The 13468-nt window shown below is 34.3% G+C and overlaps 1 long non-coding RNA gene across 1 annotated transcript; it reads right to left on the reverse strand.

Moving 5' to 3' along the window:
• Positions 1-6789: 6789 nt before the first annotated feature.
• Positions 6790-7487, reverse strand: LOC131657258 (uncharacterized). Its single transcript, XR_009300565.1, has 2 exons — positions 7146-7487; positions 6790-7041 (listed from the first exon to the last, which is right to left on the reverse strand). It is a non-coding gene; the product is annotated as an uncharacterized LOC131657258 (long non-coding RNA).
• Positions 7488-13468: the final 5981 nt, after the last annotated feature.

Raw genomic sequence — 13468 nt, forward strand, 5'->3', positions numbered from 1 at the left:
TATTTCTCAGGAAACAAGCACTATGATCCAAATCTACATGTTAGATTCATATTACCTTTTAGGAAATCTAGGGTGTTCAAACAAAAACCCTTCTTTGCTACATTATTCTGAAGTTTCTACCTTCAAATTAAACAACCATCCCTTCATCTCTATATACTCTTCTCGGTCCCTTTTGAGATAAAAAACTCTTATGAAAATCAAAAACATTCGGTCACATTTGGGAAGAACTCAATGTATGGTTTTACACATCATAACAACAACATAAAAAGAAAAATGCAAAGAGTAAATCCCTGGTGTGACTGCTAGGATTTCCGCGTCAAAAGGAAATTTAGCCGAGGGCTTTCCTCGTATAAAATATTAGGCAAATATCAGTAATAACCACAAAAAAGAAATTATAAAAATAACAGAAAATAAAATTTAAGCTGATGAGCAACAAAATTTTAATTGAACTAAAGAAAACTCTATATTTCAACAGTCCCCGGCAACGGCGCCAAAAATTTTATCGATAAATTAGCAAGTGTACTAATCTGCCAATGTAGTAATAATGGGAAATCCCAAAGTATCAATCTCAAAGACTGCATGGTGATATAAAGTTATGTTTCAATTCATTAAAAAAAATCCTTGGGGGTTTTGGTTTGGAGAATTATGAACTAAGTTGCAAATAAATAAAAAAATTGGCTTTGACAAATATGAGTAACATGCCAGGGTAGGTGAGTGCATTAACACATAACAACTCTAAATCCTTATTTCAATAACAATTTCTAAATAATCAACTACTGAATCTTAAGAATGTTTACTCCTAATTCCTCAATGAGCAAACCTCCAATCCTAATCCCAATGTACTTCGAAATTAATGATGAAATTAAGCATTTGTATTATCAAGAATATTCTGGTTATTGTAGGGTATCCCCAGTACTATGTGATATCTACTATAGTATAATCGATCAAAGGATTTAACAACGACAGTCCGGTCCTAGTTGTTAAGCATGAATCAATCCTTATTGGTACGACAGGGAAAGCATTAAAAACATTGAACAATTAAATTGATAATGAAAAACTAATAGGTTACTGAAGTTAAGAATTCAAAGTTGTTTACAATGTCAAATGAGGGACACCCCCTATCATTGAGGGGTTTAACTACTCATGTTGTTCAAAGAAAACAAAATATAAAATAGAGACTTTATGAGAATTGAGATGAAAGTTGATCTTCAATCGCTTCTCTCCCAAGTCCCCTAATTCTTATTCAAAACTCATTTAAATAGTACACATTCATTGAAGTTGGTTGAAAATACCAAAAATACCCTTTCAGGCCAACTACAGAGCAAAATACCAAAAAAATACTAAAATCAGTGTCGCAACAAAAAACAGACCGTGTCAGGAAACATAAGAACCTGTGTTGGGTCTCTTCCAAATTAGTTTCTTTTCTCAAGTCCCAGGACGTGCAACACGGTCTGTGTCAGCTGACATGATTTCCCGTGTTGCACCACTGACTTCCACAATTTTTTGAACTCGTCCAAGACTTCTTCTAGACACGGCCTATGTCAGGTGATACGGCCACTCGTGTTAATCCTCCTGAAGTGGGATTTTGCACATCCTCCAAAACTCAGAGTTTTGCACTTTATTGCACTGATTTGTCCTGATTTATTCAATTGATCCTAACAAGAGTAAAACACACAACTAACGCATAAAATACAAAAGAAAGAAATAAAACAATTAACACTATAAAGTAGAGACAACTAAAATCAACGGATATAAACGTGTAAAACCACTAATCAATCACTATAGTGCCAAACCTCCTATTTTTGATGGAGAAAAGTTTGATTAGTGGAAAGATAGAATATAAATTTTCTTTCTTGGTCATGATGTACATTTATGGGATATGGCAGCTGATGACTACGTTGATCCTGTTGATGCTAGTGGTAACAAGTTAAAAAGAAGAGTGGTGATAGACAAACAAAAGAAGGATTACAAGATTCATATCAAGTCTATAAACATTATGTTGAATGCTTTTTCATAAATTGAGTTTGCAAATATTACTAACAGAGATATAGCCAAGACGATATTTAACACATTGAGAATGATTCATGAAGGGAATGCTCAAGTGAAAGAAACCAAGTCGTTTTTCTTGCTAAAGAAGTATGAAGCATTCAAACTGAATGATGATGAAATAGTTGAGAACATGTTCTCATGGTTTTAGAATCTTGATGTTAGACTTAAGTGTAAGAACAAGATTTATTATACATATGGACTTAAGTTTTTATGATAAATTTAAATTTTATCTTAAAGAATAATTGTTTACTCTAACGATATCTTTTTAGTGTGTAGCTTTTGCTTCACAGGTTCTGACTCTAGTAAGAAGGCATGTGACATTGTCAAGTTCTGAACTCAACATTGTGGAAGAAAACCTTTGTTGTTTTATAATGAAAGTCAAGATTCTGGAATGCTACTTATGCAACGGTTCTAAGGAATGTTAGTAGAAGAGCTTCTAATCGTAACTTTGCAAGGAAGCTCTGGAGGCCTTCTAAAGCTTTTCTTATGTTGTCTAAAGTTCTGAAGATAATGATGACAAGGTTCTGCTAAACGAGTTCTGAACATCTAAAGACATCACTTATAAAGACCAAATGCTGAAGACTCTAAAGACAAGGTTCTGCTAAACAAGTTTTAAAGACTTTAAAGACTTAGGTTCTGATACTTCTACAAGATACTTCAATCAACATACAATAGAAGCCTTTGAAGACTTAAAAGATCACGACTAGCTTGCGTGAGATAGTTAGTATAAAAGTACATATTACACTGTGACCACTACTTTGAAAGGGTGGCATAAGGACAGTCCTTCTTGTACTTGTTGTCTAACATTCCCACCATGACCGCTGGGACTTTACAGTTGTTTTCGTGCTCACTTTTAAAATTTCTTTTCTCATCCTCCCACTCTATTTAAACAAAAAAATCACAAAAAGAATTTTAAACAATAACAACAATGATAATATTTTTAAAGAGGTTCTTACGGAGTACCGTAGATGTGAGTGGTGCTTAAAACCTTCCCCTTCCATAACAAACCCCCGTAGCTAGATTTTTTATAAGTTTATTAGATTTGATTCTAAAAACTTCTGCGGGTTTTATTTCGCTCTTTTTCTCATTTCCTTTGGAAACAATAAATCGCGGTGGAGACTCTGTTAAAACATATGTACTAAGTCAATCAATGGCTCTAGTCTCACAAATTTCATCGCTACACTACGGCGTGCTAGAAAGCGTTGGGAAATTCATGGCATGCGTCCTAGTTGGATAGGCGAAGAAATCTTTCAGGAACTTTTTAAATATTGGGAAGGTGATGAATTTAAGGCTAAATCTGAAAATGAAAAGAAGATGAGAGCATCTGAAAAAGGGGACTGCGCTAATGTTGTTGGAAGTATAAGCATTGTTGAGCATCTTCGACGCTTGGTAATAATTATTACCACTTTTTAAAGTTATAATTTTATTTATAATAAATATAGTTAACTTCATTATGTAGACAAAGGAATTTAATAGACCGCCTCTGATGACCAAGCTGGTTATAAAGACTCGGACAAAAAAAACGGGGGGTTACTTTTGATTCTGAATTTGTGCAAAATATATTTAGTAATATTTGATTTATAATTTTAGTTTATTAATTTATATATTTTAGTATATTTAGTTTATTAATTAATTTATAAGTTTTGGTATATTTAGTTTATTAATTTAATTTATAAAATTTAGTATATTTAGTTTATGAATTTAATTTATATATACAGTGTATTAATTGGTTTCAAAATTTATTTTAAAAAAAAACATTAGTGACGTGATTTACATGTCACTAGTTAGTGACTAGGAAATCACGTCGCAACCTACACTTATTTTCAAACATTAAAATTCAAACCAGCAAAAGGTAGTTGTTAAATTATAATTCCTTGTGTCGAAAAGATTTGATTTTGTTTAGAAGTGTGGAAACAATTTGTTACACACAGATTTGTTTTAGATCTAGATAGATTTGATTTAGATTTAAAATAGATTTGATTTAATTTAGTTCCAAAATAGGTATTTTGGGCTTTTATAGTTTTGGGCTTTGGCTTAGGGAGAAAGCTAATCTAAATCTATAAATAGGGAGTAACCCTCATTATTTTGCAATCAAGTCAAAAGTTGTATTCACAGAAATTGTAGTTGCAAGTGAATAACAGAATTTCAACAGATTGTGGGCAGAGAGAAACTCTGCAGAAAATACTTTCTCCTTCTCTTTTAATATTTTCGCAAACCCTAATCCTACTTTTGTTCTTATTTTCTTCATTGTCATCTTTAACGATAAGGAATTACTCAAAGGTTTGAGAGTCTAATTCCAACATCTGGTATCAGAGCTCCGGTTAATCGATTTAAGGCAAGAAGAATGGCGATGGCAATGAATCATCTGAATGGGCATTTTCCAGCAACACTTCCAATTCTGAAAGGAGATAACTATGAGAATTGGTGCAAGTAGATGAATGTTGTATTCTGTTGTCAAGATCTTTGGGATCTTGTAAAAGAAGGGATAGAACCGCTTGCAAAAGGTGCGAAGGAGGAAGAAAAGGCTGCACATAAAGAATTGAAGAAGAAAGATTATAAAGCTCTCTTTATAATCCACCAATGTCTGAGTCCAGATAATTTTGAAAAGGTTAGTGATATAGAATCTTCAAAAGAAGTTTGGGAGATTCTTGGAAAATATTTTAGAGGTGAAGAAAAGGTGAAAGAGGTGAGGTTACAAACTCACAAGAGAACGTATGAATTGCTTCAGATGTAAGATAGCAAAAGCGTAACTGATTTCTTCACTAGGGTTATGAAACTAGTGAATCAAATCAAGACAGTGGAGAAGTATTAACAACAAGAGTTGTTGTTTAAAAGATCTTGAGGTCGTTATCCCCTAAGTTCGACCACATCGTGGTAGTCATAGAGGAATTGAAATATTTGTCGAAATTAACAAAAGAAGAGCTTCAAGGGACGCTTGAATCTCATGAACAAAGAAAGGCTGAAAGAGTTGCAGACAAGTCGAAGAGCAATGTGGATCTGCAAGCTCAATCAGCAAACGAAAAGAAAGGCAAAGGAAGCTGGACTGGAAATAAAGGTAGGGGTGGCTATAACAATTCGACTAGTCAAAATCAGCAAGAAGGAAATTGGTCGAATAAGAGAAAGCCCTCATATCAAGGCAACCAAAGAGGTGGTGCTGCAGGTAGAGGAAGAGATGATGGTCGAAAGCCTGACAAGAGTCACATTCAATGTTTTAATTGTCAGAAGTATGGTCACTATTCTACAAAGTGTCCAGAAAAGAATAAGAATCAAGAAAGTGACGCAAAGTTTGCAAAACAAGACTAAGAAGAGGTGTTGATGATGGTCACAACAAAATATGAAGTTGGAACACTGCAGAACAGAGAATCAGATTGCAAGTCAAAGTGTTCAAAAGACTAAGAGCTATGATGAACATAGATAGCTTAGACACAATAAATTAGGTGGTGTTTTAAATTATAATTCCTTATGTCAAAAAGATTTGGTTTTGTTTAGAAGTGTGGAAACAATTTGTTACACACATATTTGTTTTAGATCTAGATATATTTGATTTAGATTTAAAATAAATTTGATTTGATTTAGTTCCAAAATAGGTATTTTGGGCTTTTATAGTTTTGGGCTTTGGCTTAGCGAGAAAACTAACCTAAATCTATAAATAGGGAGTAACCCTCATTATTTTGTAATCAAGTCAAAAGTTGTATTCACGGAAGTTGCAGCTGCATGTGAATAACAGAATTTCCACAGATTGTGGGCAGAGAGAAACTCTGCAGAAAATACTTTATCCTTCTCTTTTAATATTTCCGCAAACCCTAATCCTACTTTTGTTCTTATTTTCTTCATTGTCATCTTTAACGATAAGGAATTACTCAAAGGTTTGAGAGTCTAATTCCAACACTAGTGATGTGATTTTAATCTCACTAATTAGTGACATAGAAATCACATCGCAAATAAAGCTGTTTTTTCTGATTTGACTTTAATGTGGTGAATATCTATGCAAACATTTGCGACATGATATTCATGTCACTAATTAGTGACATGAAAATCACGTCACTACTTAGTTGCCACCCGCTCTCATGCGGCGTAATGCGTCATGTCGCAAAAAGCAGTTTCTGATGTGATTTTGCTTGTTGTGGCGTGAAATTCACGTTACTAATGAGTGTTTTTTTTGTAGTGGCCGTCATCCAGACAACGGCTGCAAACAAACATTTTTTCATACAAATCGGGTTTGCACAAATTGCTTTGAATATTTTTCGAGTTAATCTCACCATCTTTCTAAACTCGTGATTGGTTATCAAAAACACTGGTAAAGAATCGCAATTTAAATGCCAATACTCTTGTATATTTTAGTATTATAATGAGTTTAGCTTCGAACCCAAATAAATAATTCCTAAATGGATGAATTATTCAACCAAGATAAAAACAAAACTCCCTTGATGAATTTACAATACTATCCTTCCAAAATTATAAACGTTTCACTAACAAAGTGACTTTCTCGAAAATCATTGTCATAGGATAATTGATCGATTGCACCCATATAAAAAAAGTGTTATAAATTGTATACGACGAAACAACAAATTTATTAGCATCCATTAAATATACAAATTACAGCAATAATTGAATTACATGCTTTTATCAAACCCGTGCAACACATAAATAATTTACCTAATTATAACTTAAATTTATCAAATTTATATGAAAAACTTGGAGATAACAGGATACATTCAAAATTAATAAGATATGAAAAAATTACATTAAAGTAATTTTTATTGTAATTTCAAAGTATATAACAATACAATTTTTGGTTGGAAGCATAAATATTAAATTGACAACTTATAAAATATTCTACCATAACATATATTATTCGTAGTTTTCTCTTTATATTTCTTCCTTATATCTTCATAAGCAACCAACAAATATTTTCAATGCAGAAGAGTTTGCCACCAAAGTTTTTGTCGAGAACTAACACGGTTTGACAATCGTAAGCATCATTACATGAAACTGTAGTGAAAAATAGAAGAAACAATGTTAATAAGATATGATAAAAGATTATGTAAAAACTATAAAATAAAAAATAAATTATATAAGGGAAAACAGTGATTTACAGACAGACTTCACAGCCTTCCCTGAAAGAAAGAATAGAGACAAAAATAAAACTATAGCATAAAAAAATTTGAGAATTTTAGCCATATATTTTTATCTTTTAATTTTACAAATGAATTGAGATATATTCAACGCATATTAATGCAATGTTAAAAACACTTAAATATTTGTAGCACTAAAATAAATAATATATTTTAATTAATTTTATTGTCCTCTTGCATACTTAATAAATTTCTCTTAAGCATATTTAGAAAAGAGGTAACGTAAAAATATTTTATAATCTTTAAATTTTTTTAAAGAAATTTTCAACCTTTGGTTGGTGATAAAAAGCATATGTGTTTTTAGAAAGTTTGTTAAACTATGTTCAAGTTATCTATATGAATGATGTAGAGTTACGAAGACACGTTTTTATGTAAAAGTTAAATTAGGGATAGTTATTAGTATTTATCAGTGTTTTTAAACTCGAACGTGTAATTGACCCGGTCAATACATTGGATTAATAGGATTGATTGGACCGACGGGTCATTAATTATTCGTATAGTTGTTAACCCGGCCGTATAAAAAATATTAAAAACATTATGTATTATATATATATATATATATATATATATATATATATATATATATATATATATATATATATGTGCATATAAAATTTAAATATATCAAATTAAATTAAAATTAATTTTAGATCAATAAAAAGAGGCGTAATTAATCAATTATAATTTAATTAGGTATTCTAAATTTGAATCCAACTCTAAATACATATTAACTTATGCTAGAAAAAATAATAACAAACTAATATGCTACTTTCTCAATATACTCAAACTTCTAAGCGTACTATAATTATTATACAATTATTAATACATTAAAATTTAATATATTAGGTTTAATTTAAAATAAGAATATATATTACATTAATAATTACAAGAAAAACAAAATACCGTACTAATACTTGTTTATACATTGAGAAAATGGGTGATGAATTGACAGTGTAAAAGAGTTTTACACTGTCAACCAATCACAACCATGAATCAGGATAAATCAGACTTTAATTTTTAAAAAATTTATATGACATGGCAAAACGATTTGTTTCTATTGGATGACAGTGTAAAACTTTTTTACACTGTCAGTGCACTACCTTTAACCTCTTATACATTATTATACATTTATAAAATATTTATAATGTCTCTAAAATATATATAGAATTTAGCTCCATAATATTATTGAAACGCAAATGCTTTAGGGGTTAAACTAAAGGTCCATAATATATTGCTAGGTCTCAATTTGATTTTTAAATATTGAGATATCTGACCGGTTTGATTCATATTTGACCAGCTCTCTGGTTTAACCGAAAACCAGACGGTCATACAGGATTATAGAGGTTTGACTGCAGATCGGATTTATTGTCATGATCAACCCGGTAATGCCATCGGTTTTTGGTCGGACCGATTCAACCGACCGGTCCGGTCTTAGTTTTAAAACACTAGTATTTATGGCAACATATACTACTTTTTTCTTTAATACGTCTTGTTGAATAAATATGATATTTGTATTCACTTCTTATCCAAATAGGCATCACTCAGACTAATATCTATGAATTTTGAAATATTCACATATACTCATGAATACCATTTTTTTGAAAATGTAAAAAAATTACAGTTTAATAATTTTTCTTATATGGTGGAAATAGAAGATTACTAATTTTTCTTATGAGATCAATAAGGTTTTATGTGAGTAAATAGTACAAATTAAAATTTCCTTCCACTACGCCGATTTGGTGGCTTAAGGATAGTACCATGATACAAGGTTATCTACCACTCTTACTGATCGTTATACTAGAATACACCTAAGAAATGTGCAATTCCATATTCACCCTTCAACGGTTCTTTTCATACCTATATATATATATAAGACTTGGAGGAATAGAATAAATAACGCTAAGACTAATTGAATACGCTAGAACTCTATTTGATTGAAACGTTATAAAGCAAGGAACTTTGGTTCATATCTTGCTCTTAACATTGTTGAGTTATTTGATTGTATTTCATTTTTTGTGTAATATGCTTATCAAGAAGCATATTCGGTAAACACGCCTTTGTATTTTAACTTGTGAGTTGATATTGTTTAATAAGAGACTAGGGTATAGTCATAAGTCTCAAGAAGACATTGGCATTAGGTCTTTGTGGTTGTAATCAAGTTTGGTTATAGTGGATTAAGTTTTTATTGATAAGGAAAGTTACCTTGGCGAGTGGACCAGAGTTAGCTTTGTTAACATCGAACTAGGATAAAGATATTGTGTCATTTTTATATTCCTTGCCTTTTGTTTTTTTGGTTTGGTTGAACTACAATTTTTTAGTCTTGAAACACAATTCAACCCCCCTTTCTTGTGTTTCATTTACCTTCAATTGACATCAGAGCTCTGGTTCTTAAATTCATTGTTTTTTGGACGGGCCTATGGTTGAGCCATAGTTGAGCACAGCCTAATCCATGTCTACGTTGAGGACGACCCAATGTGATGGCCCGGTCTGTTAGGGCTAGTGTAGAATATTAGAACAAGATTTGTTCTGATCAATATTCTTAGTTTTGATGATAACAAGGATATGAATTTTGTGTGAGATAATGTGGTACTCTAATACATTGCAATTTCCCTTTCAGGGAATATATAAAGAGTATGCACAAATCAGCGCTCAGAAGCTTTGTCTCAGAAGGTTCAGCATGCAACATCAGAACATGGTCTGGCAAGACATCAGAAGATGGTCAAAGCAGAATCAGAACATGGGTCTATGGAAGCATCAGAAGAACTTGAGATCAGAAGCAGAAGCACTGAAGTTCTCATGGTATCACGCTCAGAAGCACTTCAAGGTCAGAAGACAAGAAGATGCTATGCACCAAGCTATTTGACTCTGATGATATTCAAACGTTGTATACACAAACATCAGATCAGAAGAAAGTACAGGTGGCAGGCTACGCTGACTGACAAAAGGAACGTTGGAAGCTATTAAAGGCAACGTCAGTAGACACAGCGTGAACAAGGCTCGAGGTAGTTGACAAAAGCGTGAAACATTAAATGCAATGTTGTACGGAACACGCAAAGCATTAAATGCTCCCAACGGTCATCTTCTCAAGTGCCTATAAATATGAAGTTCTGATGAGAAGCAAGGTTGACGATTTGCTAACAATTAACTTGCTGAAACGCTGATCAAATTCAAAGCTCAGAAACTTCATCTTCAACAAAGCTCACTACATTGCTGTTGTAATATATTAGTGAGATTAAGCTTAAAAGTTAAGAGAAATATCACTGTTGTGATAATAGCTTTTCAGAAGCATTTGTAATTCTCTTAGATTTGATTACATTAATTTGTAAGTAACTAGAGTGATCAAGTGTTGATCAGGATACTCTAGGAAGTCTTAGCTTGTGTCTAAGCAGTTGTATTTAGAGTGATCACGTGGTGGTCAGGATACTCTAAGAAAGTCTTAGCTTGTGTCTAAGCATTTGTTCCTAGAGTGATCAGGTTGTGATCAGGATACTCTAGAAGACTTAGTCGTGGGCTAAGTGGAAAACCATTGTAATCTGTTACGATTAGTGGATTAAATCCTCAGGTGAGGTAAATCACTCCGTGGGGGTGGACTGGAGTAGTTTAGTTAACAACGAACCAGTATAAAAATAACTGTGCAATTTATTTTTATCGTCCAAGTTTTTAGACTACACTTATTCAAACCCCCCCTTTCTAAGTGTTTTTCTATCCTTTATAGAACACGTTCTCCACGTGCTCCTCACTCGGGGACACGTCACCAACCGAACCCGTATACCTCGCGTTATCAGAGGAACATTTTTTCCTTTCGTAACGGGAAAAATGATCCACTATTCGGGGAGTGCGTAGCGGTTGACTCAAGACGAAGAGCACGAGCTGCTCATCACTACTTTCACGTGGGAATCCTAACAGTCATCCATTTTGGGCCTGAACACTCATCCCATAAGGGAAACCACTTCCTTTTCTTACTTACCTCTTCACCCGAATTGACTTAAGCCTCGGAGTGCTTGCAGGTACAACCCCATTTCTGTTAATCGTTTAGAAATACAAATGTCTTGCTGGTTATTCACCTATTCTGATAAATAAGTAAGATCGGTGGCAGCTTATGTGGAAAATATGTTTCCCCATCTTTTTTTTTACCTGACACCAAAAGATTAAAACAAAAAACTTCAATAACCGATCATGGTCTGCCAAAATGACGACAATATTGGCAGTCACAAAACCATCATCTTTCTTGTTCGTAATGCTAACAATGATAATGAGATGCCAGATTTTGAGGAAAGAACTCCATTAAGGAGAGATGAGCATATCGTTTCCCCCTCATCCAACAATGTTTCAGACAATGGTGTCTAATACATCGAAACCCACATAGTAAAGAAAGCTCTAGAGAAGACGCCAGAGAAATTTCAACTGATTCCGGTGTCACCCAACATCGACCCGATCATGGCGGCCCTATTCGCGGCGCTTAACCAGACTAACACGTTGATCTACCAATAAAATGAAAGGATCGGAGCATTGGAGAAGGACCGTTGTTCACGCTCTCCCCCATAGAGACATTGATGGTATGAGTCCTTAAGCCCTTTATCGCGACGACCGGGCCGCCGCCCACCATAAGCCATGCCGCGACCCTTGATGATCCAGAAGCGAAATTGTACTCCTCCCCGCGAGGATCATGCTCTCTGGGTGCCAAGAAAAGCAAGGTCATTCGCAGACCAGATAACCGTCATTCTCCTCTGCACAAATCAAAGGGTCGACCAAAGAACCCGCTGCCACACCATGATAACCTTCATTCTCCCTTACAATCACTGGTTTGGAGTGATGAAGATGATTCCCGTGGGCCATTAACTCGAGCAATCATGGACGCTCCTTTTCCTGTTGGGCTGGAAAAACCACTGAACTTGGGAATATAATATGGAACAAAGAACCACGACGAGCACATCAAAAACATCGATGTTTTACTCAATTATCGCGGTATCAGAGCCGCCATCGAATGCATGTTTCCCCAACTACTCTAAGGAAGGGTGCCATGACGTGGTACAAAAGCCTCGCCGATGAATTCGTCCCTTCCTAGAGAGGCCTAGGAAATTAGTTTTCGAGGCACTTCACCGCTTCTCGTCACCATACAAAGTCCGAGGGGACGCTCAAATAAATCATGCAATGGAGAGATGAATCCCTCCGAGCCTATATCGAGAAGTTCAATAGTATAGTCGTCCTAGTCTCCATGACCGATGAGATGAAGAAGTATTTTCCCGAATAGGGATTACGCCCCCGGAATGACTTTGCCAAAGCAACTGACATTAAAATGCCCGCAATGGTGGATGCCCTCCCCTTCAAAGCTCAAGCCTATATTTAGTACGAGGTGAAGGAAGCCGCCAATAGTGCTCGGGACTCACAACATCAGGAGAACGCCAGAGTTCCAAGGCATGATGACCACCTAGCACCTTGCAAAGGATGGGAGAAATGAAAAGAAGATAAGCCCAGCGAGTCTCGGGAATGTAACACCCCTTACTAACCCCGTGGAATTCTAAACAAATATTCAGAGTACATGAAATAAGGGTGCCACAATTGATAATAATTAAACATCATTCAGTCCTGTCATGCATTCACTGAGGTAATCATCATAAATTAAAACGTTTCATGTTAACACAGCGGAAATTTAATCAAACGGACTAAGTTTAACATCTTTAAAACTCATCCTTCAAAACATCAAAACATAACTAGAGTCATAATTATAAACTCTAAATAATCGCGTCCCCAGTGTTACAACTACCAGAGCATGACACCTGACGCTAACTAAATACTGACTCATGAGCTAATCCTCGCTGAGTCGAACAGCCGCTATCCTCAATCTGAAAATGACAACATGTAAGGGTGGGTCTCATCATAATTAACAAATGTTATAAGGTTATAAAGCAATAACACATCACAGTTGCATCATTCACCCAATTGTTTCATAAACAGACATTCAAAACAAGTCAAACAAAAATCAACACATCATCAACATTTACAACACTGGAATACCTCCAATCATGTTATAAATTATGCATATGTATGAACTGACACTATGCATGTGGTACCAACATCATCAAATGGGAATAACCCATGACCGATCCAACATCATCAAGATACGGCCCTGTCAGCACAGATTCCACACAATGGGAATCATGCCCTTCACTGATCCAACACACCCTCATGGATACAGTATCATCAATGAACATGAATGAATGCAACATATACAACATACTTATACCATCATCATCATCATCAAAATCATCATCATCATCAAGTAT

The sequence above is a fragment of the Vicia villosa genome, linkage group LG3 (genome assembly GCF_029867415.1).
Source record: "Vicia villosa cultivar HV-30 ecotype Madison, WI linkage group LG3, Vvil1.0, whole genome shotgun sequence".
Classification (NCBI taxonomy): domain Eukaryota; kingdom Viridiplantae; phylum Streptophyta; class Magnoliopsida; order Fabales; family Fabaceae; genus Vicia; species Vicia villosa.